The following is a 27608-nucleotide window of genomic DNA, read 5'->3' on the forward strand; positions in this document are numbered from 1 at the left end:
GGTGCTTGGGACCGTTTGGGGAGGCGTGTCTGGGGAATGAGGAACTGGGACCCCCGAGCTTCTTGGAGAGTTCTGTTAACAGGACTACGCAGTAAAATACGATTATTCCACAAGGACTCTAGGCAGGTAGTGCTGGTGAGGCACTGAGGGAGGTGGGGAACTAGAGGAGGGGGTCTTTCCTGGAATATTCGGAGGTCTGGGGTTACTCACTTCCTTATTCCTGCTGTTGGTGTGGAAGCAGGTGGATGATGGCCCTGTCCCGAGCGTCCAGCGCTGAGCTGCGTAGACCTGGGGTTTCTCCCTTAGTTAATGGGCCGTTTTCGTTGAGGTTTCTGAATCTCTGCAAAGCAGAGGTGCATGAACATTTGGTGTTCCAACTCTAACACCAGAAAACAAGGGAGAAAGTGAATCTCTCTATTAGAGGCATTGTCAACATGGGCAAGAAATGCCACTTTTGAGTTGAGTCTGCTGACATTTATTCCGGATGTAAGTGTTCCCAGCAAGCTCAAAACAGGCCGATGAATCTTGCACCTGCTTCGTGAACCTGAGAGGGGCATCAGAATGATCTAACAAAACAACTGCACAATGAGAAATAGTTTCTTCGTAGTGACTGAAAATGGAGGATGGCCTGTCCCTTGGTCCAGGTGGGCTCAGCTGGGACAGCAGTTGGCTGGGCACCGGGAGCACATTCCACACTCTTGGCTGTCTGTTTCTAACAAGAAGTCTGAACCTAGGAGTCATTGATTTGTGGCTTTCCAGTTAGACTGCCTAAGTTCAGAATGTTTAATCCAGATGCATCAGACTTTTTTTTTTTTTGATACAGCGTCTTGCTCTGTCACCCAGGCTGGAGTGTAGTGGTGCAGTCTCGGTTCACTGCAGCCTTGACCTCCTGCGCTTAAGCAATCCTTCCACCTCAGCCTCTCAAAGTGCTGGGATTATAGGCCTGAGTCACTGCACCCAGCCAGACATAAATTTCTTATCCGGATTTGATGGCCTTAGCAGCTCTAAATAAAAATGAAACAGTAAATATTGGTTTGTTGTTCTTCCTAGGGAGCCAGTATCTTCATGTAAAGCTCTGAGTGCTGTGAGATGCTCTCTGAGTACACAACAGCCATTTCCACCACCTCTTCTCACATCCAGTCATGCAAATCTCCAAAGGACCAGGTCACTAGTTGCCTGTGACTCCTGTGACGAAAACTACAACCTGGGGGGTTTAAAACCACAGAAATCCATGCTATCGCGGTTCTGGAACCAGACATCTAAAATGCAGGGCCAGCATGGTTGTGTTCTCTCTGAAGGGTCTTGGGAAGGACTTCATCTCTTACAGCTGATGGTGGCTCCTGGCAATCTGTACATTCCTTGGCATGCAGCCACATCCTCCCACCTCTGCCAGCCTTCACATGCGTTTTCCTCTTTTTTTTTTTTTTATAAGGGCACCAGTCAGATTGGATTTAGGGCCCATCATAGTCCAGTGTGAACTCACTTAGCTGCAAAGACCCTGTTTCTAAATAAGGTCACATTCTGAGGTTCCAGTGGTACCTGGATTTTCTTAGGACACTGTGATCCAGCACAGACCGTTTCAATCACCGCCATTATTCAAGTCATTCAAGATCCCAAAAAGAGAAGCTCAGTTTCTTTCTCTCCATTTTGAGGTCATGGGATTTCCTTCCATTTTAATTTTATGTCCAGTCATGTATTTTTCCTGCCCTCCTCAGCAACCTGGAGCTGTGCGGACTGAGACCGAGATGCATCGCTGAAACTCTCTTTGGGTGTTTTCTACCATTTCTTCTTGGAAAAAAAGGTTTTACCTCGTGGGATTTTCAAGAACCTCTAACTCCTCCATTGGGGACCATCTCCAGGTGCCACCAAAAAAGAGCACAGCAGCAGCCTTGTGATTAAATCGTGGTCTGGAGTCAGCCACTTTGCACACATCACTCAGAGCTGCATCATCGGGTTACCCCTGGAAAGGCTGCTCACACACCCACATTGAGGGCTCTCTCGTCACTGCTGGTGACTAGCACGGTGAATGTTCTGCTTCGTGGAGAGACTGTCAGAGCTGGAATATCCATAGGCTTATAATCGTCATGAATACTTCCTCTCTCATTTGCCGTGAAATCATATGGCTCCTCAGTCCATGAAGCTGGCATCAATAACTGAAATAAGCTCGGAAAAGCCCGAGCAAGAGGCAAAGAGGACACTAAGCCTCGAACGTTTGCTTGCATGCTACCTTTACCTACACCCGCAAGGTCAGGGGCTTCCAGAGGCCTGGTTTTCTTCTGGCTTCGCTTGTGGTCATGTTCCACCAGAGCTGGAACCTTCCCCTGCTTTCCCCAGAGCCAGGCAGTAAGGGCACATCTCCACCGGCTCCATGTTACTCAGGGGGATCCAGTGTTATTCACCGCAGCTCAGGTGGCAAGGGTAAAATCACTCCTTAATATGTGTTCTCTCTTGTGATTTTACATTTGTCATATGCTCAGCAGAGGCTGGATGCACCCAGTTCTAATTTCTTTTACATTTTTTTTTGAGATGGAGTCTTGCTCTTTTGCCTAAGCTACAGTGCAGTGGCATGGTCTCGGTTCACTGCAACCTCCGCCTCCCAGGTTCAAGTGAGTCTTCTGCCTCAGCCTCCCAAGTAACTGGGACTACAGGCATGTGCCACCACGCCTGGCTAATTTTTGTAGTTTACTATTAGTAGAGATGGGGTTTCACCATATTGGCCAGGCTGGTCTCAAACTCCTGACCTCATGATCTGTCTGCCTTGGCCCCCCAAAGTGCTGGGATTACAGGCATGAGCCACCGCACTCGGCCTCTTTTACATTTTTAAAAGCTAAAAATATAATATGCATTCTGAAAAGTTTATACATCATAAAGTGTAGACCTCGATGAAATTTATGAGCTGAACACAACCAGGCAACCAACATCCAGATCAAGACCCCAGAACCCCCTCAAGTCCCTTCCAGTCACAGCCACCGCTGTGTGTGGCCATATCTTAATTTCCAAGAGCTTTCTGCACTTTTTTGTACTTTATGTAATTCAAGTTATACAGCATGTGCTTTGTCTATGGCCTCTTCTCTTGAGCATAGCATCACCTTCATGAGATGCAGCCGCATAATCGCTTGCGGTTGTGGGCTGCTCGTTCTCATTGCTACAGTTTTATTCCATTGTGTCAGTATGCAACACTGGTTTTTTAATGATCTTAAAGCAGCTTCACCTAACAATGTGTGGCATTATGTGGAAACCTCACATACTGTTCTAAGGTGTGATTTTCCGTAAACACGGATTCATCTAGATCTTCTCACTAGTCACATTCTCACGTAGTGCTAAAAGTTAGCAGGAGTTGCTGACATTTCATGGGGCACAATAAAAAATCGGCTCTGCTTCCCCATGTCTATTTGGGAGTGTGCATATCGTATGTTTGCAATGGTGAATTCCTGTTTCGCAAAGCATTGTTACTGCGGCCTCAACCAGTCTTAAGGGGTATTAGCAAAAGAATAGACATTGCAAGCTTCCTTGGTAATCTCAAAAGTGAACAAAGTAATTATCTAAAGATCTTTGCAGAAAAAATTTAGTCATTTAATTTTATGACTAAAGGACCACCTAACAGATAATCCAAAAATATATAAATTAAATTCCACTGTACAAAACCACAAAGATTAACGAAAATGTGCTAGCTTCGAGTTCTCCATTCAAACTCTGCCTTAACCTTTGAGATTCTAGGAAGTTCCTGAAGATAAAGCTATTTGGATTAATTTACCTGGGATTTTCTTCTAGGGGCAGCAAACTTTCATGGAAGGGCAGATAGTAAATATTTTCAGCTTTGTGGATGCGGAGAAACAAGGTCCTCCAAACTTTGAGCAAATGTTCTCCATCAAAGATGAATAGCTTTGTTCTGTTGTGTTTACGTTTTACATAGCTTGGGGACGATACCAAAGAGGCAGAAGATGGAATTTGTTCCCTGGTTCCACTTCACTGAGCCTGCTGGAGGATGATGGTTAGAAGGATTCCTTCCCTCTGGGGCTTCTGGGATGTTTTAACCCAAATGGGTATTTATTACAGCAGCACCAGGAACAGTCTGCTGAACCCTGGGGCAGGGTTGGGTGGGGGATGGCAGTGGTGAGGGGTTTCAGCTGCCTCAGCAGCTGCTGCTGATCCGGATCAAAAGCGAGGCTGAATACCTGTTTCTCCATTCTGCACTCCCTCCGGGAGCCTGAAAGCTCAGCATGAGATGAAGTGGCTGGAGGCGTGTGAGTCCTGCACTGATAGAGGCGGATTCTGTCAAGCCTTACCTGGGTGGTGTGTGTGACTATCCCCATAGAAACGAGCAGGCTGTCTCATGAAGCCTCCATTCTAGCCTTTTGTGATCACCTGTGATCTTAGAGGGGTCCTCTACAACCCCGAGTCCCAAATAGGTGACTGCAGAGTGGGCTCACACTTATTTCTCCACTTTTCCTGTGTTCTTTCAGGGGGCTGACCGTCAAACCTACTTAGAAATCAGACCTTGAATGTAAGTATATGTTGTTTATTATCTATATCCTTTGCATGGCAGAATGTCAGTTATAGGATAAATAACAGAGGGTAGCCTTTGTACGAAGTCATGGTGACAACAGTACAAAGCAAGGCTGGGCGTGGTGGCTCATGCCTGTAATCCCAGCACTTTGGGAGGCCAAGGAGGGCAGATCATGAGGTCAGGAGTTCGAAACCAGCCTGGCCAACATGGCAGAACTCCATGTCTACTAAAAATACAAAAGTTAGCTGGGCGTGGGTCACGTGCCTATAGTCCCAGATACTCAGGAGACTGAGGCAGGAGAATTGCTTGAACTTGGGAGGCTAAGATTGCAGTGAGCTGAGATCGCGCCACTGCACTCCAGCCTGGGTGACAAAGTGAGATTCTGTCTGAAAAAAAAAAAAAAATTAATACAAAGCAAGTGCTGAGTGTCAAGTGACATAACTTTTGAGACAGCCATGATCCCGATTTCTCAGTGTCCTTTGTTGTCCCCAGGGTTACAATATGAACCATAGATTTCATCATTACTAATAAATATAGTTTTATATTCATGTTCATAAATTCTAGACCATTAGAGATTCTAGAACATTTGGTACATGGTATTCACTTGGAAATATTTCTTGAAAGAAACTTAATAATAGTCATTACTTGAATTTGTAACTTTTAATCTTCAAAAAATAAGACATGTAATACTGAAAGAAAGAGTCCCTGTGGAAAGTAAGCCAGGAGATCCTAGTGCTGCTTCGAATTGAGTTTGCAGAAAAGTGTCTAGATGATACATTTCTGTCTTATAATAATTTGTAATGACTCATACTTGGTGCCATTTACTTGACTTTTTACCAGGCTAGGTTTTTGATAATGGCCATTATTCAGCTCATAAAACATGCTCTGTGACTGACTTCTTTGTTGGATGCTGAGTAATATTTTATATAACACCTGAATTTCTTTTTTAGTATGATTGACTTTAGCAATGAATATATTGTAATGCTTTGGATAACTCATAAGTTTCTCAATTTCATGTTATTCTATATTTTTATTTTTTATATTTAAGTGACTCAATTCTTAATGTTATAGTTTATCACTTTTAATGGTTCAATCTTTTGGTGAATTTTTTGTATCCTCTCGGATTGTTCAGAGGCTGAATATGATCCCGGAAGGAGGCAGCACCAGCAGGAACTGGGTGTTGTCGACTCAGAGTCATTCCCCGGGGCTCCCGGCCTCCTTCTTTCTCTTTGTCCTTGTTGTGTAAAATGTGTTTCACTCTCAACCTGATTTTTATTCTAGAAGTATAAGCCTAGTTTCTATCATTAAATGCATGGCATTGGTGTCGGTTCACAACGTTTGATGCTCTACTCTGTCTGCTGCTCCGCGTGATCTTTTTTTTTTTTTTTTTTTTTAATTTATTTATTATTATTAAACTTCAAGTTGTAGGGTACATGTGCACAATGTGCAGGTTTGCTACATATGTATACTTGTGCCATGTTGGTGTGCTGCACCCATCAACTCGTCATTTACATCAGGTATAACTCCCAATGCAATCCCTCCCCCCTCCCCCCTCCCCATGATAGGCCCCGGTGTGTGATGTTCCCCTTCCCGAGTCCAAGTGATCTCATTGTTCAGTTCCCGCCTATGAGTGAGAACATGCGGTGTTTGGTTTTCTGTTCTTGTGATAGTTTGCTAAGAATGATGGTTTCCAGCTGCATCCATGTCCCTACAAAGAACACAAACTCATCCTTTTTTATGGCTGCATAGTATTCCATGGTGTATATGTGCCACATTTTCTTAATCCAATCTGTCACTGATGGACATTTGGGTTGATTCCAAGTCTTTGCTATTGTGAATAGTGCCGCAATAAACATACGTGTGCATGTGTCTTTATAGCAGCATAATTTATAATCCTTTGGGTATATACCCAGTAATGGGATGGCTGGGTCATATGGTACATCTAGTTCTAGATCCTTGAGGAATCGCCATACTGTTTTCCATAATGGTTGAACTAGTTTACAATCCCACCAACAGTGTAAAAGTGTTCCTATTTCTCCACATCCTCTCCAGCACCTGTTGTTTCCTGACTTTTGAATGATCGCCATTCTAACTGGTGTGAGATGGTATCTCATTGTGGTTTTGATTTGCATTTCTCTGATGGCCAGTGATGATGAGCATTTTTTCATGTGTCTGTTGGCTGTATGAATGTCTTCTTTTGAGAAATGTCTATTCATATCCTTTGCCCACTTTTTGATGGGGTTGTTTGTTTTTTTCTTGTAAATTTGTTTGAGTTCTTTGTAGGTTCTGGATATTAGCCCTTTGTCAGATGAGTAGATTGCAAAAATTTTCTCCCATTCTGTAGGTTGCCTGTTCACTCTGATGGTAGTTTCTTTTGCTGTGCAGAAGCTCTTTAGTTTAATTAGATCCCATTGGTCAATTTTGGCTTTTGCTGCCGTTGCTTTTGGTGTTTTAGACATGAAGTCTTTGCCCATGCCTATGTCCTGAATGGTACTACCTAGGTTTTCCTCTAGGATTTTTATGGTATTAGGTCTAACATTTAAGTCTCTAATCCATCTTGAATCTCAAATGCATTTGAGATTCATGCATGTTATGTGTCTACCAATGACCGTTCTGCCTTTTAAATTGATGGGTGATACTCTCTACTTTATGTAGGTACCGGTTTATTAATCCTTTTCCCAGTTGAGAGACGTTGAAGATGTTCCCAGGGTTTGTAAATTGTGACAAATCTGCTATAAACATTCACCGTTATGGGGTGTGTGTGTGTGTGTGTGTGTGTGTGTGTGTGAATACAGATTTTCCAATGTTCAAGTCTACTTTTGAATGAATATCTAGAAATAGGATTGTTGTGTTCATGGTGAATATATGTTTAACTTTGTGAGGAACTGACCAGTGTGTTCCAGGTGGGCTGTGCCCTTTCACAGCCCTCCCAGTGATGCAAGAGAGTTCTATTTACTGTGCAATCTGGTTAGTATTTGATACTGTCTGGATTTTTAAAAAATTTTAGCCATCCCCATAAATATGTTTTTTAATTATAACTTTAATTTACATTTTCTTAATGACTAATGATTTTCAGACTATTTTATATGTTTATTGTCATTTGCATGTTTGTTTGATGAAATGTCTACATCCTTGGAAAACTCACTTATTCGTTAAAAAAATAAATGTCGGCCGGGCGCGATGGCTCACACCTGTAATCTCAGCACTTTGGGAGGCCGAGGAGGGTAGATCACTTGAGGTCAGGAGTTTGAGACCAGCCTGGCCAACATGGTGAAACCCTGTCTCTAGAAAAACACAAAAATTAGCTGGGTGTGGTGGTGGACGCCTGTAATCCCAGCTATTTGGGAGGCTGAGACAGGAGAATCGTTTGAACCCGGGAAGTGAAGGTTGCAGTGCGCAGTGAATGCACCACTGCACTCCAGCCTGGGTGACAGAGCGAGACTGTCTCAAAAAAATAAAATAAAATAAATAAATGTCATGGGATTTTCAATACAGACATCAATCGTGCCATCTGTGAATATAGACAGTTTTCTTTAAGATTTTTGCTCCTTTTATTCCTTTGCCTTGCCTTATGTCAACTTGTTCGGACATCTAGTACAATGTCGAATACAAATGTTATGTGTGAATGTCTTTCTCCTGCTCTTCATTTTAGACCATCCATTAAGTATGAGATTAGAATTTTTTGTAGATGCCTTTTGTTAGGTTAAGGAAGTTACCTTTATTCCTCCTAGTTTGCTTAAGTTTTAAAAACTGTTATGAATGAATAATAAATTTTACCAAATACTTTTTTTCATGTGTTGAGATGATTATGTAGCCTTATCTACTGTAACCTTTTTAAATGGCAAGTTACATTTACTGATGTTCAAATGTTGAAGCAGATGTGCATTTTCGGAAGAAATCTCACTTGGTGTGATGTACTCACCTTCTTATACATTGTTGTGTTTAATATTTGGTTGAGCGTGTTTATAATCATGAGGGCTATTAAGTTATAGGTTTCTTTTTATATAATTTTTTCCTGATTTGGGGTTAGGGCACTTCTGGCCTCATAAAAGAGTTCAAGAGTATTCTTTTTTTTTTCTTTTTTTTTTTTAAGAGCCTGTGTAAAATTGGTATTATTTCTTTCTGAAATATTTGGTAGAATTTGCCAGTGAAACCATCTGGCCTTGAGTTTTCCTTGTCTAAAGGTTTTGCATTATAAATTCAATTTCTTTAACAGGTCTAGGATTATTTAGATTGTCTACTTCTTTTTCAGTGAGTTTTGGCGTGGTGTGTCTTACTTTTCAGAAAACTTTTATTTTAGATTCAGGGGTACACAAGCGGGTTTGTTATATAGGTAAACTTGCGTCACGGGGGTTTTTGTTCACTTTTATGACTGCATAGTATTCCATGGTGTATATGTACCATATTTCCTTTATCCATTCTACTACTGATGGGCATTTACGTTAAATCCATGTCTTTACTGTTACTGCAATGAACATACATGTGCTTGTATTTTTATGACAGAACAATTCGTATTCCTTTGGGTACATACCCAGTAATGGGATTGCTGGATTGAACAGTAGTTCTGTTTTTAGCTATTTGAGGAATTCCTACAGTGCTTGCCACAATGGTTGAACTAATTTGCAATTAATTTATAACTAATTTACAATGAATTTACTAACTGTAAATTAGTTCAACCCACCAATAGTGTATAAATGTTCTCTTTTTGCTGCAACATTGCCAGCATCTGTTATTTTTTGACTGTTTAGTAATAGCTGTTCTTAATCGTGTGAGATGGTATCTCATTGTGGTTTTGATTTGCATTTCTGTAACAATCAGTGATGTTGAACTTTTTTTCGTGTGCTTGTTGGCTGCTTTATGTCTTCTTTTGAAAAGTGTTTGTTCATGTCCTTTGCCCACTTTTTAATGGGTTGTTAGTTTTTTTCTTGTAAATTTGTTTAAGTGCCTTATAGATGCTGAATATTAAAGCTTTGTCAGATACATAGTTTGTAAATATCTTCTCCCATTCTATAGGTTTTCTTTTCACTCTGTTGATGTTTTCTTATGCTGCAAAGAAGCTCTTAAGTTTAATTAGATCTCCTCTGTGAATTTGTGTTTTTATTGCAGTTTCTTTTGGTGTCTTCATCATGAAATCTTTGCCAGTTCCTGTGTCCAGATTGGTATTGCTTAGGTTGTTTTCCAGGATTTTTGTAGTTTTGTGTTTTACATTTGAGTATTTAATCCATTTTTAGTTGATTTCTATATATGGTATGAGAAAGAGGTCGAGTTTCAATCTTCTGCATATGGCCATTGATTGTTTTTGTCAGTTTTGTTGAAGATCAGATGATTGTATGTACATAGCCTTATTTCTGGACCCTCTATTCTGTTCCATTGGTCTATGTGTCAGTTTTTGTACTAGTTCCATGGTATTCTGGTTATTGTGGCCCTGTAGTGTAATTTGAAGTTGGGTATCATGACACCTCCTGCCTTGTGCTTTTTGCTTGGATTACCCTGGCTATTTGGGCTCTTTTTTTGGTTCCATATGAATTTTAAAATAGTTTTTATCTAATAAAAAATTAGCTGGGCCTGGTGGTACATACCTGTAATCCCAGCTACTCGGGAGGCTGAGGTAGGAGAATCACTTGAACCTGGGAGGTGAAAGTTACAGTGAGCCGAGGTCACGCCACTGTACCCCCAGCAACAAGAGCGAAACTCTGTCTCAAAAAAAATGTGTGTGTGTGTGTGTATATAGTTTTTTTCTAGTTCTGTGAGGAATGTCATTAGTAGTTTGATAGGAATACCATTGAATCTGTAAATTGCTTTGGGCAGTATGGCCATTTTAATGACATTCTTCCTATCCATGAGTATGGAATATCTTTCCATTTGTTTGTGTCATCTTTGATTTATTTGAGCAATGTTTTGTAATTCTCATTGTAGAGACCTTTCACCTCCTTGGTTCACTGTATTCCTAGGAATTTTATTATTTTTGTGACTATGTGTCTTTTAATGTATTGTTTTAGTTAATCTAAGTTGTGAAATTTATGCAATCCATAATTTCTTTTGCAATCCATTTTATATCTGTAGTGTTTGTAGAGATATTCTTTATTCATTTTTGATATTGCTAATTGGCGTCTCCCTTCTTTTTTGGTAATTTTAGCTAGATATTTATCATTTTTCTGATCTTAAATATTTTTAATGCTATATAATAGTTGTACATATTTTAGGGGTATATATGATATTTTGATATACTCGTATAATAATAAAATCAAGGTAATTGGGATATCCATCACCTTAAACATTTATCTTTTCCTCATGCTGGGAACATTTGAATGATTCTCTACCAGCTCTCTTGAAATATAAAATGGATTATTGTTTACTATAGTCACTCTACTGATTTGTTGAACACAAAAGCTTATTTCTTTTAACTATTTTATTGTACCCATTAATCAACCTCTCTTTGTCTCCCTCCACCACCCTTCCCAGCCTCTGGTAACCACCGTTCTATTCTTTATGTTCCTGAGTTTCACTTTCTTAGCTTCCACATATGAGACAGAAAGTGCTATATTTGTCTTTCTGTGCTTGGCTTATTTCACCTAACATAATGGCCTCCAGCTCCATCTGTGTAGCTGCAAATAACAAGATTTCATTCTTTTTATGGCAGAATAGTATTCTATTTTGTATATCTGTCACATTTTCTGTATCCGTTTATCCATGGATGGGCACTTAGGCTGACTCCACATCTTGGTTATTGTGAATAGTGCTTTAACAAACATGGGAGGGCAGATATCTCTTCAATATGTGGATTTTCTTTCTTTTGGATATATTCCAAGTAATGGAACTGCTGGATCATATAGTAGTTTTATTTTTAGGATTCTGAAGAATCTCCACACTGTTTTCCCTAATGGCTGTGCTAATTTACATTCCCAGCAATAGTGTACGAGGGTTCCCCTTTCTCCAAATCCTCATCAGCATCCATTACTCCTTGTCTTTGTAACAAAAACCATTTTAACTGAGTTGAGATAATATCTGCCATTGCTCAGCTCCTTCTCGAACATCAATAATTCTTAGATTTGGTCTTTTCAGTTATTTTTTTATGTCTTGTAGGTGTTCTTCATTCCTTTATATTCTTTTCTCTTTTATCCTCTCGGACTGTGTATTTTTCAATAGCCTGTCTTTGAACTAACTAATACTTTCCTCTGCTTGATCTGTTCTAACGTTGAGAGCCTATAATGAAATTTTCAGTTTAACAAATATATTTCTCAGTTTTGAAATTTGTGCTTGATTTTTAAAAATTATTTCAATCTCTGCTGAAGTGAGGTAGCTTGATGCCTCCAACTTTGTTCTTTTTGCTTAGGATTGTCTTGGCTATAAGGGCTCTTGTTGGGTTCCACATGAAATTTAAAGTAGTTTATTCTAATTCTGTGAAGAAAGTCAATGATAGCTTGATGGGGATAGCATTGAATCTATGAATTGCTTTGGGCAATATGGCCATTTTCATGATATTGATCCTTCCTATCCATGAGCATGGAATGTTTTTCCATTTGTTTGTATCCTCTCTTATTTCCTCGAGCAGCGGTTTGTAGTTCTCCTCAAAGAGGTCCTTCACATCCCTTGTAAGTTGTATTCCTAGGTATTTTATTCTTTTTGTAGCAATTGTGAATGGGAGTTCACTCATGATTTGGCTGTCTGTCATTTTTGATGTATAGGAATGCTTGTGATTTTTGCACATTGATTTTGTATCCTGAGACTTTGCTGAAGTTGCTGATCAGCTTAAAAAGATTTGGGGTTGAGATAATGGGGTTTTGTAAATATACCATCATGTCATCTGCAAACAGAGACAATTTGACTTCCTCTCTTTCTATTCAAGTACACTTTATTTCAGGCCTGATTGCCCTGGCCAGAACTTCCAATACTGTGTTGAACAGGAGTGGTGAGAGAGGGCATCCTTGTCTTGTGCCTGTTTTCAAAGGGAATGCTTCGAGCTTTTGCCCATTCAGTATGATATTGGATGTGGGTTTGTCATAAATAGCTTTTGTTATTTTGAGATATGTTCCATCAATACCTAGTTTATTGAGAGTTTTTAGCATGAAGCGGTGTTGAATTTTATCAAAGGCCTTTTCTGCATCTATTGAGATAATCACGTGGTTTTTGTCATTGGTTCTGTTTATGTGATGGATTACGTTTATTGATTTGCATATGTTGAACCAGTCTTGCATCCCAGGGATGAAGCTGACTTGATCATGGTGGATAAGCTTTTTGATGTGCTGCTTGGATTCGGTTTGCCAGTATTTTGTTGAGGATTTTTGCATCGATGTTCATCAGGGATATTGGCCTGAAATTTTATCTTTTTGTTGTGCCTGTGCCAGGTTTTGGTATCAGATAATGCTGGCTTCATAAAATGAGTTAGGGAGGAGTCCCTCTTTTTCTATTGATTGGAATAGTTTCAGAAGGAATGGTACCAGCTCCTCTTTGTACCTCGGGTAGAATTCAGCTGTGAATCGTCTGGTCCTGGGTTTTTTTTTTTGGTTGGTAAGCTATTAATTACTGCCTCAATTTCAGAACTTGTTATTGGTCTATTCAGGTATTCAACTTCTTCCTGGTTTAGTCTTAGAAGGGTGTATGTGTCCAGGAATTTATCAATTTCTTCTAGATTTTCTAGTTTATTTGCCTAGAGGTGTTTATAGTATTCTCTGATAGTAGTTGGCATTTCTGTGGGATCAGTGGTGATATCCCCTTTATCAGTTTTTATTGTGTCTATTTGATTCTTCTCTCTTTTCTTCTTTGTTAGCCTGGCTGGTGGTCTATCTATTTTGTTAATCTTTTCAAAAAACCAACTCCTCGATTCATTGATTTTTTGAAGGGTTTTTTTGTGTCTCTATCTTCTTCAGTTCTGCTCTGATCTTAGTTATTTCTTGTCTTCTGCTAGCTTTTGAATTTGTTTGCTCTTGCTTCTCTAGTTCTTTTAATTGTGATGTTAGGGTGTCAATTTTAGATTTTTCCTCCTTTCTCCTGTGGGAACTTAGTGCTATAAATTTCCCTGTAAACACTGCTTTAGCTGTGTCCCAGAGATTCTGGTACATCGTGTCTTTGTTCTCACTGGTTTCAAAGAACTTATTTATTTCTGTCTTAATTTCATTATTTACCCAGTAGTTATTCAGGAGCAGGTTGTTCAGTTTTCATGTAGTTGTGCAGTTTTTAGTGAGTTTCTTAATCCTGAGTTTTAATTTGATTGCACTGTGGTCTGAGAGAATGTTTGTTATGATTTCTGTTCTTTTGCATTTGCTGAGGAGTGTTTTACTTCCAATTATGTGGTCAATTGTAGAATAAGTGTGCTGTGGTGCTAAGAAGAACGTATATTCTGTTGATGTGGGGTGGAGAGTCTGTAGACATCTATTAGGTCTGCTTGGTCTAGAGCTGAGTTCAAGTCCTGAACATCCTTGTTAATTTTCTGTCTCATTGATCTGTCTAATATTGACAGTGGGGTGTTAAAGTCTCCCACCATTATTGTATGGGAGTCTAGGTCTCTCTGTAGGTCTCTTAAGAACTTGCTTTATGAACATGGTATGTAGACCAATGGAACAGAACAGAGGCCTCGGAAATAATGCCACATATCTACAACCATCTGATCTTTGACAAACCTGACAAAAACAAGCAATGGGAAAAGGATTTCCTATTTAATAAATGGTGTTGGGAAAACTGGCTAGCCATATGTGCAAAACTGAAACTGGCCCTCTTCCTTATACCTTATACAAAAATTAACTCAAGATGGATTAAAGACTTAAATGTAAGTCCTAAAACCATAAGAACCCTAGAAGAAAACCAAGACAATACCATTCAGGTCATAGGCAGGGGCAAAGACTTCATGACTAAAATGCCAAAAGCAATGGCAACAAAAGCCAAAATTGACACATGGGATCTAATTAAACTAAAGAGCTTCTGCACAGCAAAAGAAACTACCACCAGAGTGAACAGACAACCTACAGAATGGGAGAACATTTTTGCAATCCGTTCATGTGACAAAGGGCTAATACCCAGAATCTACAAGGAACTTAAACAAATTTACAAGAAAAAACCAAGCCAATCAAAAAGTGGACAAAGAATATGAACAGACAGTCCTCAAAAGAAGATATTTATGCAGCCAACAAACATGAAAAAAAGCTCCTCATCACTGGTCATTAGAGAAATGCAAATCAAAACCACAATGAGATAACAACCAACTCTTGCCAGTTAGAATGGCGATCATTAAAAAGTCAGGAAACAACAGATGCTGGAGAGGATGTGGAGAAATAGGAATGCTTTTACACTGTTGGTGGGAGTGTAAATTAGTTCAACCATTGTGGAAGACAGTGTGGTAATTCCTCAAAGATTTAGAACCAGGAATACCATTTGACACAGCAATCCCATTACTGGGTGTATACCCAAAGGTTTATAAATCATTCTATAAAGACACAGCACACATATGTTTACTGGAGTACTATTTGCAATAGCAAAGACTTGGAACCAACCCAAATGCCCATCAATGATAGACTGGATAAATAAAATGTGGCACATATACACCGTGGAATACCATGCAGCCATAAAAAAGAATGAGTTCATGTCCTTTTCAGGGACATGGATGAAGCTGGAACCCATCATTCTCAGCAAATTAACACAGGAGCAGAAAACCAAACATTGCATGTTCTCTCTCATAAGTGGGAGTTGAACAATTAGAACACATGGACACAGGGAGGGGAACATCACACACCAGGGCCTTTCGGTGGTTGGGGGGCTAGGAGAGGGATAGTATTAGGAGAAATATCTAATGTAGGTGACCGGTTGATGGTTGCAGCAAACCACAATGGCACCTGTGTACCTGTGCAACAAACCTGCATGTTCTGCACATCTATCGCAGAACTTAAAGTATAAAGAAAAGTGAAAAAAATTTCAATCTCTTTGTTATATTTAATACATTTCTGAGTTGCTTTTCCATGTTATTTTAAAGATCACTGAGTTTTCTTAAAACTGCTATTTTGAATTATTGATCAGAGAGCTCATCTACTCCCGTCTAGTTAGGGTCAGTCACTGGCAACTTAATCTGTCTGTTTGGGGAGATCCTGGTTTCCTGTTTGCTATTGTTTCCTGTGGATGTACATCTGGTTTTGCGGTGAAAAATTAGCTATTTATTTGTTTTCTCTGCCTGGCTTGTTTTGATTTTTATTGGGTATGTTTGTTCAGAGATTTCTTTGTAATATACCTGTCTTTTTTGCTAGGTCACTGCCTCTTCTTGGTCTTTTTAAAGAATCAGCTTTTGGTTTCATCAATTTTTTTCCATTGTTTTTCTATTTCAAATTTTATTGATTTCGGTTCTTATCTTTATTATTTAACCCTTCTGCTTACTGTAGGTCTATTTCATTTTTCCTTTAAAAAAAAGAAAATCTACTTAAACTTTGAGAAATGTATTTACTTTTCCACATCAACAATTATGGATTATCATGTCATAATTATAAATGGCTAAGTCTTATACTTCCTCAGGAAAATATTGCACCATTCAGTGCTATGGATCCTACAGAGAATTTTAATCCGTGGTCATAGTGTTAATAGCTCTTAGTTTCACAGCCCCATGAGCCTCATTGAAATGTCCTTTATTTTTTCTAGTTTCTTAAAGTGGAAACTATATGATTGAGTTTAGACCTTTTAATTTTCTAATTAAATATTTAATGCTCAAGTTTCCCTGTAAGCACTATCTTAGCAAGGATTTTCATATGTTATATCACCATTTCATTCAGTTTAAAAAATATTTTTCAAAAATTTCTGTCAATCTGTTGTTTGGCCTGTTGGTTATTTGAAAGTGTACTTTTGATTTCCAGGTACTTGGAGATTTAAAAATGTGTCATCTGGGTTTTTTTTTAACTTTTAATTCTAATAGTTTTTCCTTCATGCATTTTGGAGCTCTGTTAGATGTATGCTCATTTAAGGCTCTTATGTTTTCTTGATTACTTTATCCTTTTTCTGTATAAAATAACTTATTTACATAATTTATATATATAGATATATATATATAAAACACAACTGCTTTCTTTAGAACAAGAAAATTTATAAATGACATGATTTTTTTTTGTCAAAGACTTCGTCAAGCAAGAGAGTACACATGGGCACTTTTGTTTCAAATAACATGATGGTAAACAATGGATATTAATATTTTTGTCATGCCTCAGACATTTACCGACAATTAGGCGTCAAACCCTCAGGTTGATCACTTGCTAAAACATAAGAGAAAAAGTCAAGAAAAGATGAAAACCATTAATCATATCTTCTTTAAGATTTATGAAATAAATTCTTCGCAATATCTTCTTTACATGAATCAGGCCTAACATAGTTCTTGCCACCATGTAAGGTAAATACACTGATTAACTCTCTCTTTTCCAAAATTAGGTTTAAGGATATAATGGTAGGATACTTTAGCTGGCTGACTTGATTCTCTAATACAATGAGTCCCTGTATTCTTTATATAGCAAGAAATTCTATCTTCCATAAAACTAGCTTATTCCATATTAAAAAGAGACAGTTGTTAAAGTTAAAAATTATTATTACACAAGGATAAATAATAGTTTAACCATGGCAATCTAACTCCCAAACTAACGTTAAGAGAATGAAATCTTTTCAGAATATGAGTTTTAAAAACTTACAAAAACAGAGTATTAAAATAGCAATGTGATTTACTACCATGATTTCTCTGACATATTAATCACGAAATAAATGCCTACTTGTAGACAGTTTCCACTCAGAATTATATAGCCTCCTGTCTGACAAAATGATAAGCCATAAATTTCACTGAAAGACAATGAGAAAGAAGTGCGCTCATAGCAGTAGTTTCAATAAATTAGCATTACTGTTATACCTGCTGAGACATAATTCTCTTCTGTTAAGGAATTTAAAAACTGGCCACCATTTTTTCAATATACAAACTTAATTATCTAGACTCTAAAATATCTTCCCAATTGAAATACTGATCATTACATAATACAGTGAACACAGTTCTGACTTTTAGGCACAACTCATGACTTCAGTGACAAATAACTCATACCTACAGACATCAGCACCTTAGGGTAAGAAAATTTGGGGTCTAATATAGCGGTCAAACTAAAAGGCCAATCCAGCAACAGTCCTTCATTCAAGTACTGTCCATGGCTTCTTTCACACGGAAACTGCAGAGCGGGGTAGCTGCTAGACAGACCCTCTGGCCTGCAAACCCAAAATAGTTTGCAGAAGGTTTCCAGCTCCTAAGATAATATATCATCAATCCAAGAGGCTTTTCAAATAAAATCAGAGTAAATTTGCTGTTTGAGAAGTCTAATGGGAACCACTACAGATCTGCTTGAGTAGATCGTAGAATTATACGTGTCAATCATCAGATCTTGAAATTAAAACCTTAAATTCATATTGATGATAATCACTAACTTTATTTTTATTTATTTTTATTATTATACTTTAAATTCTAGGGTGCATGTGCACAACGGGCAGGTTTGTTACATATGTATACATGCGCCATGTTGGTGTGCTGCACCCATTAACTCGTCATGTACATTAGGTATTTCTTCTAACGCTATCCCAACCCCCTACCCCCACCCCATGTCAGGCCCTGCTGTATGATGTGTTCCCACCCTGTGTCCAAATGTTCTCATTGTTCAATTCCCACCTACGAGTGGGAACATGCAGTAAGTCTTATTTTCTATTTTTAACATCACGATTGTGTTCCATGCTTAAAGATCTAAGTGTTTCTTGAGAATTTAATGGTAAAAAAAATCTATGAAGAAATTGGCTTTTTAAAAACTAATATATGTCTGTACGTGTACAAAGGAGATTGCGTTTTGTATGAAAATTTGTCTCATAAAGTTGAGTTTCCCCTACCCTCATGAAAATCCTGAGAATATCCCAGAAATAAGAAAAACAGAAAAATGCACAATATAAAGTCAATACATTAAATTTAGGGAAAAAAGTATTCCAAACATATACTGGCCAAACATTTTTAGTTATATCATTTTAAATATATTTAAAAGTAAAGAGAAAAAGGAGACAAACATAAAATTGTTAATGCCTTCTTTATAATCTGAGGGGTGAAAATAGCTAAAACTGAATATCCTTTTAAATAAAAAATGTAAAAATAAATAAGCTCTTTGTTGTGTCATCTTTAGAAATAATTATGTTTAAATACTAGTTTTTCAATTAGGACTCATGTTACATCACCATAAACTGAAAAAGTATGTATTTTTCAGTCAGACAAACAGCTGATAATAGAAAAGTTATCTAACATTTACCATACTACAGTGGAGTTTGACAATTTGTTTTCATATACAGTCATGTGCCCCTTAACTGTATGTTCTAAGAAATGCCTTGGTAGGTGATCTTGTGTGGAACAGCGCTGAGTGTACTTCCAAACACTGAGATGTACAGACTGCTGCACACCCTACAGACCGAGGCTATGTGGTATAGCCTGTCACTCCTTGGCTACAAACCTCTATGGTGTGTTACTGTGCTGAATACTGTAGGCAGTTTTAATGCAATAGTAAGTATCTGTGTATCTAAACAGGTCTAAACATAAAAGAGCAACGCATTATGTTATGATGGCTATAATGTCACTAGATGACAGGACTTTTTTAATCTCCATTTTAATTGTATGGGACCACTGTCATATATGTGGTCTGTCATTGACTTAAACATCATGTGAAAAATGACTGTACTTAGAAGCAACTGAAAAGGCCTTCATCCTTCATCATCTTCCTCTAAAAATAAAAATAAAAAACTCTTCACAAAAGAAGTTTCTAAACGTTAAATATGATACAATCAACCTCCAAATCTGTGTGCAATGCAGTTCATACAGAGACATATATCCACAACATTCCCAAATGTCCATGTGTGCTTAGCACAGGAAGAGTCAAATTGTAAACAAGAGTTGTTATTTCTGTCTGAGAAAGCAGTCTTAATTGCTTGCTATTTGCAAAATGCTAAATCAATCAGAATGAAAGGAACCTCAGGAATGTTTTCCACTGATTACAAAAGCTTCAAATCAAGCTTATTAAATATTCAAAATCAACCTAAAGAAAAATAGACATTGATGTTTTGCTCTAAATACTGTTTTGTTGATGTAATTGACTCTGGAAATCCTAGACTTAATTTAAAAAAGAAAAAGACAAAAGATTGTTTTATTCTGTTTCATCCACTTCAATGAGAAGATATCATTGAAGAAATATTCAGAGACCGTGGTTGGCTTCCCTTCAGGGGCCTGCTTTTGGCCACTTTTGTGCCCTTCTTTCAGTAAGGGCTGATCACAAAAAACCTGAGTTGATGAGCTGCTAATATTCTCAGATTGAGTATTAATAACACTTGGAGATGCAAGTGGATCAGAGGACTCTTTCTTCTTTTTCTGGCTTTCACTGGACAGACTGGATCTTTTCAGATTCTGTCTTAATGCAGGTATAAGAGGCTTTCGGCGTTTCTTACTATAGACCTGAGTAGGTCCATCAGATTCCAAACTATTCTTTGAACACATGAAAGATAAAACATCCCAGGGGTCTTCTGCCAGGTCTGGATAGTGGGGCTTTTGAAGATGATGTTCTGCTGTCCATTTGCTCAGACTTAGGAGCAGCGTCACTTCTTTCTTCCTTATCAGACACAATCATTTCATTCTGAGGTAACTGAGGCACATTCTTGTCTATGCATGTATCGGGAGATCTAGATCCTATACTCCGAAAAGTTGGTTCAACTTGCTCTTTTTGAGGTTCTGGAGTTATCAGTGTGCTTCCTGAGGTAGGAAAAATATCTTGTCCCTTTGAGACTCCCCTGTTTCCTCAAAAACCTTTGTTAATTCCTTTGAGTGCACCTCAGAGGTCTATGCTTGACAATCATCTCTTAAAGTGAGTGAACAGTTCTTGGCAGGAGGAACGTGGTCATTTTCATCAAGCCTGCTATGAAATCTCTTCCTAGATACAAGATCCAAATTATCAGGAAGCTTTTTAGAATCCCCTCTTTCAAAAATAGATCTTCAGTTGGTCATCTTGACCAACTGAAGTTGCTGGGAAATAAATACTCATGCCACCCCTTTCTTCAGTATTCACGGATTTGACCAATACAGGAGCTGGCAGTGAAGGGTTTGGCATTAACTGTGTGGTGGCTTCGGTTATTTCTTCTACTCTCCATTAGTTTAATGGGAAAAGGAGATTGGTTGGGATTTCCACCAGAGATAAAATAAATGCTTGTTCATCTTCTCCATCTTGAGGTACATTAGCAACTGGATTCACTGTTAGGTCTTGAGGACTGATTATATTTTCTTGTTGGACTTCTGGAATACTTATTGGTGTTTATCCTGGCACAGGAAGTGTAAGCACATTGTCTCCTTTAGAGTCCTTTATCTGGGGCTTTTCAAAGGAATTTTCACCAAGACCCCTCTCCAAACCAAGTGTGCAGGGCTGTGTCTCAGAGGAAGCAATTGGAGCAACTGACAACACGTGAGCCTCTTGAGAGCGCTCTTCTTGATTTTCATTTCTCTCAGTTAGGTTCACTTGTTGAGAAATCCTGGTCCCTTGGATACCATGTACACTTGCCCATTTGCTCTGTTCTTTATTCTCTGCTGTTGTAACTGGTCTGAGGTTTTTAACTTCCAGTTCTGTTGCTTCGGAAGCATTTTTCTCTGTTTCTCTTTGAGTTTCCAGTTCTTCCCCATTGGTTGCACAGAAACTGGAAACTTCCTGATAATCATCAAACCTGTTGGTCCCTAAAATCTTCTCAAGATTTGGTTTAGGCTTGGCAAATCTACTTCTTATTCTCAAATTACTGGTCACTTGAGAAGTTGTATTCCTGGTTGGTGTAGCATTCTTCTTTACTTTCTCCATTAAACTAATTTCTTCTCTGGAACTTTGTTCCTCCAATACAATCTTGTTTTCTTCAAATGATGAGGGAGATGAAGTAATGACAGATGAAGAGAGCTCCTGACATTCATGAACAATTTTGTGATTTATATTATCTAGGTTAAAAGGAATATGGCTTTTATTCTTTGAATGAACATGAGGGAATATACATACTCCTACATCACTCGTTCAGTACTGATTTCAGACTGCAATACTAGATCTCACATTGCAGCTTTGGTGCTTCCATCGTTGGTACCTGGTTCATCTTGGATATGTTCACCTACGTGTATGTGTGTGTGTGTGTGTGTGTGTGTGTGTATTATCCCTGGTAACTTTTTTGTTCTAAACTTGATTTGTTTTAATATTAATAGAGACACTCTAGTTTTCTTTTGCATTGTGGATATTTGTCCTTTCATTTAATATGCCTATACCGTTAGAGTTAAAGTAAATTTTCTTAAGGCAGAATCCAGTTGGATCTTGGTTTGTTTTTTTTTTTTTAAGTCAACCCAGCAATTTCTGTCTTTTAGTGTCTTTAGCTCTCTTAATTTAATAATTGAAATGTGTTTAGACCTATTGTTTTATTATTTTATTTTTATTCTTTTTTATTTTTCTGACCTCCTGTCCTTGCTTTCTTTTTCATTATTTGAACCTTTACATTTATATGTATTTTCCTATTGATTCTTTTTCTCTGGGGATCTCTAATTCATTTTTTTCCTTTTTCAATATCAGTTTTGCTTTCAAAGCCTTTGCTCTGTTGTTTAGAAATATTTTCAGAGTTTTAGCCACTGTCCTTGGCACACAGTGCTGTTGACTGGTCCTACCTGCAGGGTGAAGCAAGGAGAGAAAATGAATAGAAAAAAAAGGATTTTTATCCTCCTCAATCTTTGTACAACTGGAGCTTCCTTTTATGGCTGTTCTCTTTAATGAGTGGGTTTTCTCTTACGATTTGTATGTAGTGCAACTCTGTAACTGAGGCAGCCCTCATGGCAGGCCTGGAGAGAGAGACAGACAGGGAGAGAGAGAAAGAGAGAGACAGGGAGAGAGAGAGAGGAAAAAATAATTTCTCCCATTCTCTGGAAGCTCAGAGAAGCCCATTGTTCCAGTTCTCTGTTGATAAGGACAGTCTCTTCTTAAGATTTTGTTGTCCATTTGTATTGTTCAGTGACCTGCCTTAGCCAGCCTATGCTTGGGTCAAAGCTGGAGATAAAAGAAAAACACAAAACAAAACGGAAAAAAAAAAAAACAAGAAATGCACTGTGGTCTGCTTGCCATTATTTTCGATAGATCAGTATTTGTATTTTGTTTGTGGTTTTTAGTTGCGCTTTGTGTTATCCATAGTTTGCAGTGAGTTACTCCATTTTGGGTAGAGTTAGAAACTTGAATCCTTTATTTTTTTAAAATTATTTAGCAATTTGGGATTATTTCACAACTCAAAAGCAATGAATAATTGAAATTATTTCTGAATCTTTAATGACACCTTCTAAGGAAAATCCATCAAATGTGTTAAGTGTAGAATTAAGAAATTTCATTTTCAGCTTTTATGACATCACCAGTGTAATAATTTTCCAAAACAGAAACGACATCATATTTCTTACATTTGAAATTTTTTTCTCTGACTACAATAAAACGATAGGTAAATCATTGTGAATACAAGTAACTAATGCCTTTAGAGAGATGAACAAGAAACAACTACTTGGTTGGAAAGATCTTGAGTGTATGGCTACTATTAGCACAGAGGCTGAAGATGTTTGGTTTACATGTATTATTTTCCTTCTAATAAATGTCACAAAACAATATTAAGTAGCATAATCTACTAGAGCAGTATGGAACATATATCTTGTGGAAATACATTGCCCAAAAGAGGCATTGTACGGTGCATAAAAGAAAATAAAACAAAACATAATAAAAGAGAAACAACTAATGATTTTGGATCTGAATTATAGTGTTTTCCATCTTTAAGGCTAATATACAATTTTATGATGAGAATTTTCAGACCATTATATATATATTTTCATGAATATTTATAATAAATAGTAGTGCTAAAAGTCCTTTTACATACAGTGGGTTAAATTAGGTTTAATGTTGTATATTCCAGAAATAAGGTAATAAAATGAGTTCATTCCAGACCCCCTAGAAAATCAATGATATAGCATCTTACCTCATGATCAAACCTGGCAACAAAGAGCCTAGCCCCAAAACACAGAAGGAGATTCTTTTAACGAACAATAATGGTTACTTTTTTAAAGAAAAATGTAATTTCAACTTTTACTGTAGATACAGGGGGTCGTGTAGGTTTGTTACATGGGTATATTATGTGATGCTAAGGTTTAGGGTACAAATGATCCTGTCACCCAGGCAGTGAGTACAGTCCCCAAGAAGTAGTTTTTAAGCCCATCCCCTACTCCTTTCCTCCCTCCGCTAGAAGTCCGCAGTGTCTGCTGTTCTCAGCTTTAAGTCCCTGTGTGCTCCATGTTTATCTCTCACTTATAAGTGAGAACATGTGGTATTTGGTTTTCTGTCCTGCATTCATTATTTTAGGATTATGGCCTCCATCTACATCCGTGTAGAACATGTTCTACATCCATACAGAACATCCATAAAGAACATGATTTCATTCTTTTCAAGGCTGTGTAGCATTCCATGAGGTATAGGTACCATATTTTCTTATTCAATCCACCACTGATGGGCACCTAGGCTGATTCTATATCTTTGCTATTGTAAATCATTCTGTGATGAACATGGAGAGTCTTGTCTTTTCGGTAAAATGATTTATTTTCTTTTGGATATATACCCAGTAATGGGATTTCTGGCTTGAGTAGTAGCTCTGTTTTTAGTTATTTGATAAATCTCCAAACTGCTTTCCACAGTGGCTGAACTAACTTACATTCCCCGAGCAGTGTGTAAGCATTCACTCTTTTCTACAGCCTTGCCAGCGTCCATTACTATTTGACTTTTTATAATAGCCATTCTGTCTGGTGTGAGATGATATCTCATGGTGGTTTTGATTTGCATTTCTCTGAGCATTAGTGATGATGAACATTTTTTCATATGTTTGTTGGCTGCTTGTATTTCTTCTTTTGAGAGGTGTCTGTTTATGATCTTTTCTTACTTTAGACTCACATGTTGTTAACCTGCCCCATGTAACAAGCAAACTGTGGAATGCTTTCAGGTGCTCAATACATAAGTGTATGAAGGTACCGAAAGCAGCATTATAAATGTAATGATTTAACTCGCTGAAAACTAAAAGTCATGTATTCAGTGTCAGTTCTAATTTTGATAAAAAATTTGTTTAAAGAATAACAAAATATTACTATTTTTCAAATGAGGGTAGTTGTCAATTTTAGATTAAATGATGTATAATAGCATATCATATATTAATGGAAGGTATGATTTGACATAAAATAAAGCTTAGTTCATGAAAATCAAGGTTGTTTTTTTCTTTTTAATAGTAAACCATGTTCAAATAGAATTTATTTTGTAAATGTAAGAACGTCTAGGCCGGGCGCAGTGGCTCACGCCTGTAATCCCAGCACTTCGGGAGGCTGAGACAGGCATATCATGAGGGTCAGGAGATCAAGACCATCCTGGCTAACATGGTAAAACCCCATCTATACTAAACAAAACAAAACAATTAGCGGGGCATGGTGGCGGGCGCCTGTAGTCCCAGCCACTCGGGAGGCTGAGGCAGGAGAATGGCGTGAACCCAGGAGGCGGAGCTTGCAGTGAGCAGAGATAGCATGACAGCACTCCAGCCTGCGAGACACAGTGAGACTCTGTCTCAAAAAAAAAAAAAAAGTCTTAAAGTTAGGATTTATCTTATATTACTCATTATTGTTGTCTTTGGAGAAAAAATATCATCACATAAACCCTGACCAGGCATTTAAAAAATATCAGTCATTAAAAAAAAACTATCCTTGATAAATAAATTCACAATAGAAAGATCCATTTTTTTTAAAGGAGAATGTAAACACATCTCAAAGCCTAACTTGTTAGCTTTTAAATATGGTAATAACCAAACCTTGCACAGTTCTTGAAGAGTACGGGCTAGGTACCAGGTAAATATCATAATAGAAAGATGAGTAAGATCTCATGTCTGCTTTTGAGAAGCTTCTCCTGCAGATTCTTACAGTCCCAGTTCTGCTGTGGTTTGTGAATGGAGGAGCAGGATCACAGAAGAAGGAATCATCTCTGCTGACTTTTAGAGAGGATGATGTGTAATGAAGGTATTTGTTTTTTAATTATCATAGTACCTAATGTCATTTTTTTTTTTTTGCAAAAATAAATTACTAAAGACTTGTAAACTAGGTCAATTGCCATGGCTCATACATGTAATCCCAGATGTGAGCCACTGTGACTGGGAGGCCGAGGCAGGAGGATTGTTTAAGTCAGGAGTTTGAGTCTAGCCCAGGCAATATAGTGAGACCTTGTCTCTATAAAAAATAAAAAATAATAATAAAAAAATAGCCTGATGTGTAATGCATGCCTGTGGTCTCAGCTGCTTGGGAGGCTGAGGTGGGAGGTTCACTTGAGCCCAGGAGGTTGAGGATGCAGTGAGCTGAGATTGCACCACTGCACTCCAGCCTGGACAACAGAACAAGACCCGCTCTCAAAAGCCAGACCAAATCAAATTAAAACAAAAACACTTGAAACCTAGCAGAGCCAACAAATATATAGCATCTTCTATAGATTTTTAGCTTCCAGTACTAATAAGGACATCCTGGAAGGGTAATCCTCCATGTTTTCTACATAATGGTTTCAATGTGCTCACTGGTTTGAGTCTTTACTGAGTAGGTTGTCATTTGGGCCTGCGTGACCTCTCCTGATTCTGAATTGTAATAATAAAATAACTGTGTTATATTTTCCATTGTGAAGTTCCCCATGTGTTTGAACATAGAAAGCATTATTGGAGATTTCCACTTGTGACCAAGGAAACTCAATTAGGTTTTACCTTTAATTTTTTATGTCGTTGTGGCTGGTGTAATTAAAAGGTTGTCCAAGCCTTTGAAACAGAAGTGCTCATCTTTGCTGTTTCTGTGTTTGTGGAATCCTTGCTCTGCCTGTGTCTAAGGAACACTGCCATTTTGTGGATCAGAGCACGTAAAAAGTCAAATAAATGAGAAAAACTATTTGAATGTCATGTTTCTCCCCAAGCAGTAACATTAACGTGTTTATACAATAAGCACTTTTACCAAATCTACTTATTGAGGCACGTCCTGCAGACGTGACACTGTGACGGTCTTGGATGCCCCAGGATCCCTCATAGCTTTTCTGGTGGACACAGGAACCTGGCAGGGCTAGGGAATCCATTCCCAAGGGGGACGTCCTTGACCAAGGGCAAACAGAGCCTGCAGGTTAGCAGTCCCCTTCCAGGGGCTCAGATGGGGCAGTGACTTGCATGCTCATGGCTCTGCACGGTAACCTGGTCCATGAAACGCTGGTTCTTGCAGAAGAGACCAGCTCCATCACACACTCTTGCACTCTTGTTCTGCCTCTGCTGTTTTGCTCTTCCTCCTCCCTCAGGTCTGCAGTCCCCTGAATCCATGCTGTTCATTCTGCCCAGGCCCCAGCACCCCTCCCTGCCTCTGTGGACCAATTGCGGCCACAGCCCACACGTGGACTGACCACAAAGCTGCAGGTCTTCAGTTAGAGAGGGATCCCCAGAGAGCATTTCCTCTGAGCAGTGCCTCTGCTTCATGGACTCCTAACACCCCGTGTGTCTTCTTTGTAGAACTCATCACAGTTCTGGAAATGGGCTCATGCTTCCTGCTCTATCCACGACACAAACACTCCGTCTTTCCCATAACATAGTAGAGACAATCAATAATGACTGCCCAATGCACGGACAGAGGGGCTTTCAATTTGATTCCCTCCCTTCAATCATGCCCACTGTAGAATCATCCTCCATATCACAGCGACTCATCCATTTAAAACTCAGCCCTGCCCATGGGGCTCCCTTGCTGTCTCTCCTCAGGACGTCTCTATTGGCTGTAAAGGCCTCTCCTGGAGAAGCCTCACACCTGTCAGTGTCTCCTCCCTGCCGTGCCCCCACATACCTCTGCATGCACAGGTGTCTTCATCCTTCTACCTTGGCTCCTCCATCTCAGTCTCTAGATGACCCTTGGTAGCTTTTTTTTTTTTTTTTTTTGAGATGGAGTCTCGCTCTGTGGCCCAGGCTGGAGTGCAGTGGCCGGATCTCAGCTCACTGCAACTTCCTGGTTACCCTCAATCACTTGGCCAGTAAA

General features: G+C 38.5%; 1 non-coding gene and 1 pseudogene across 1 annotated transcript; both read right to left on the reverse strand.

Annotated features, from left to right (window-relative positions):
* Nucleotides 1–214: 214 nt before the first annotated feature.
* On the reverse strand, nt 215–27061 carry LOC140708981 (transcription factor TFIIIB component B'' homolog; annotated as a pseudogene).
* LOC119620545 (small nucleolar RNA SNORA25) lies at nt 15982–16107 on the reverse strand. Its single transcript, XR_005237024.1, has one exon. It is a non-coding gene; the product is annotated as a small nucleolar RNA SNORA25 (small nucleolar RNA).
* Nucleotides 27062–27608: the final 547 nt, after the last annotated feature.

This window comes from Chlorocebus sabaeus, chromosome 18 (assembly GCF_047675955.1).
Source record: "Chlorocebus sabaeus isolate Y175 chromosome 18, mChlSab1.0.hap1, whole genome shotgun sequence".
Taxonomy (NCBI): domain Eukaryota; kingdom Metazoa; phylum Chordata; class Mammalia; order Primates; family Cercopithecidae; genus Chlorocebus; species Chlorocebus sabaeus.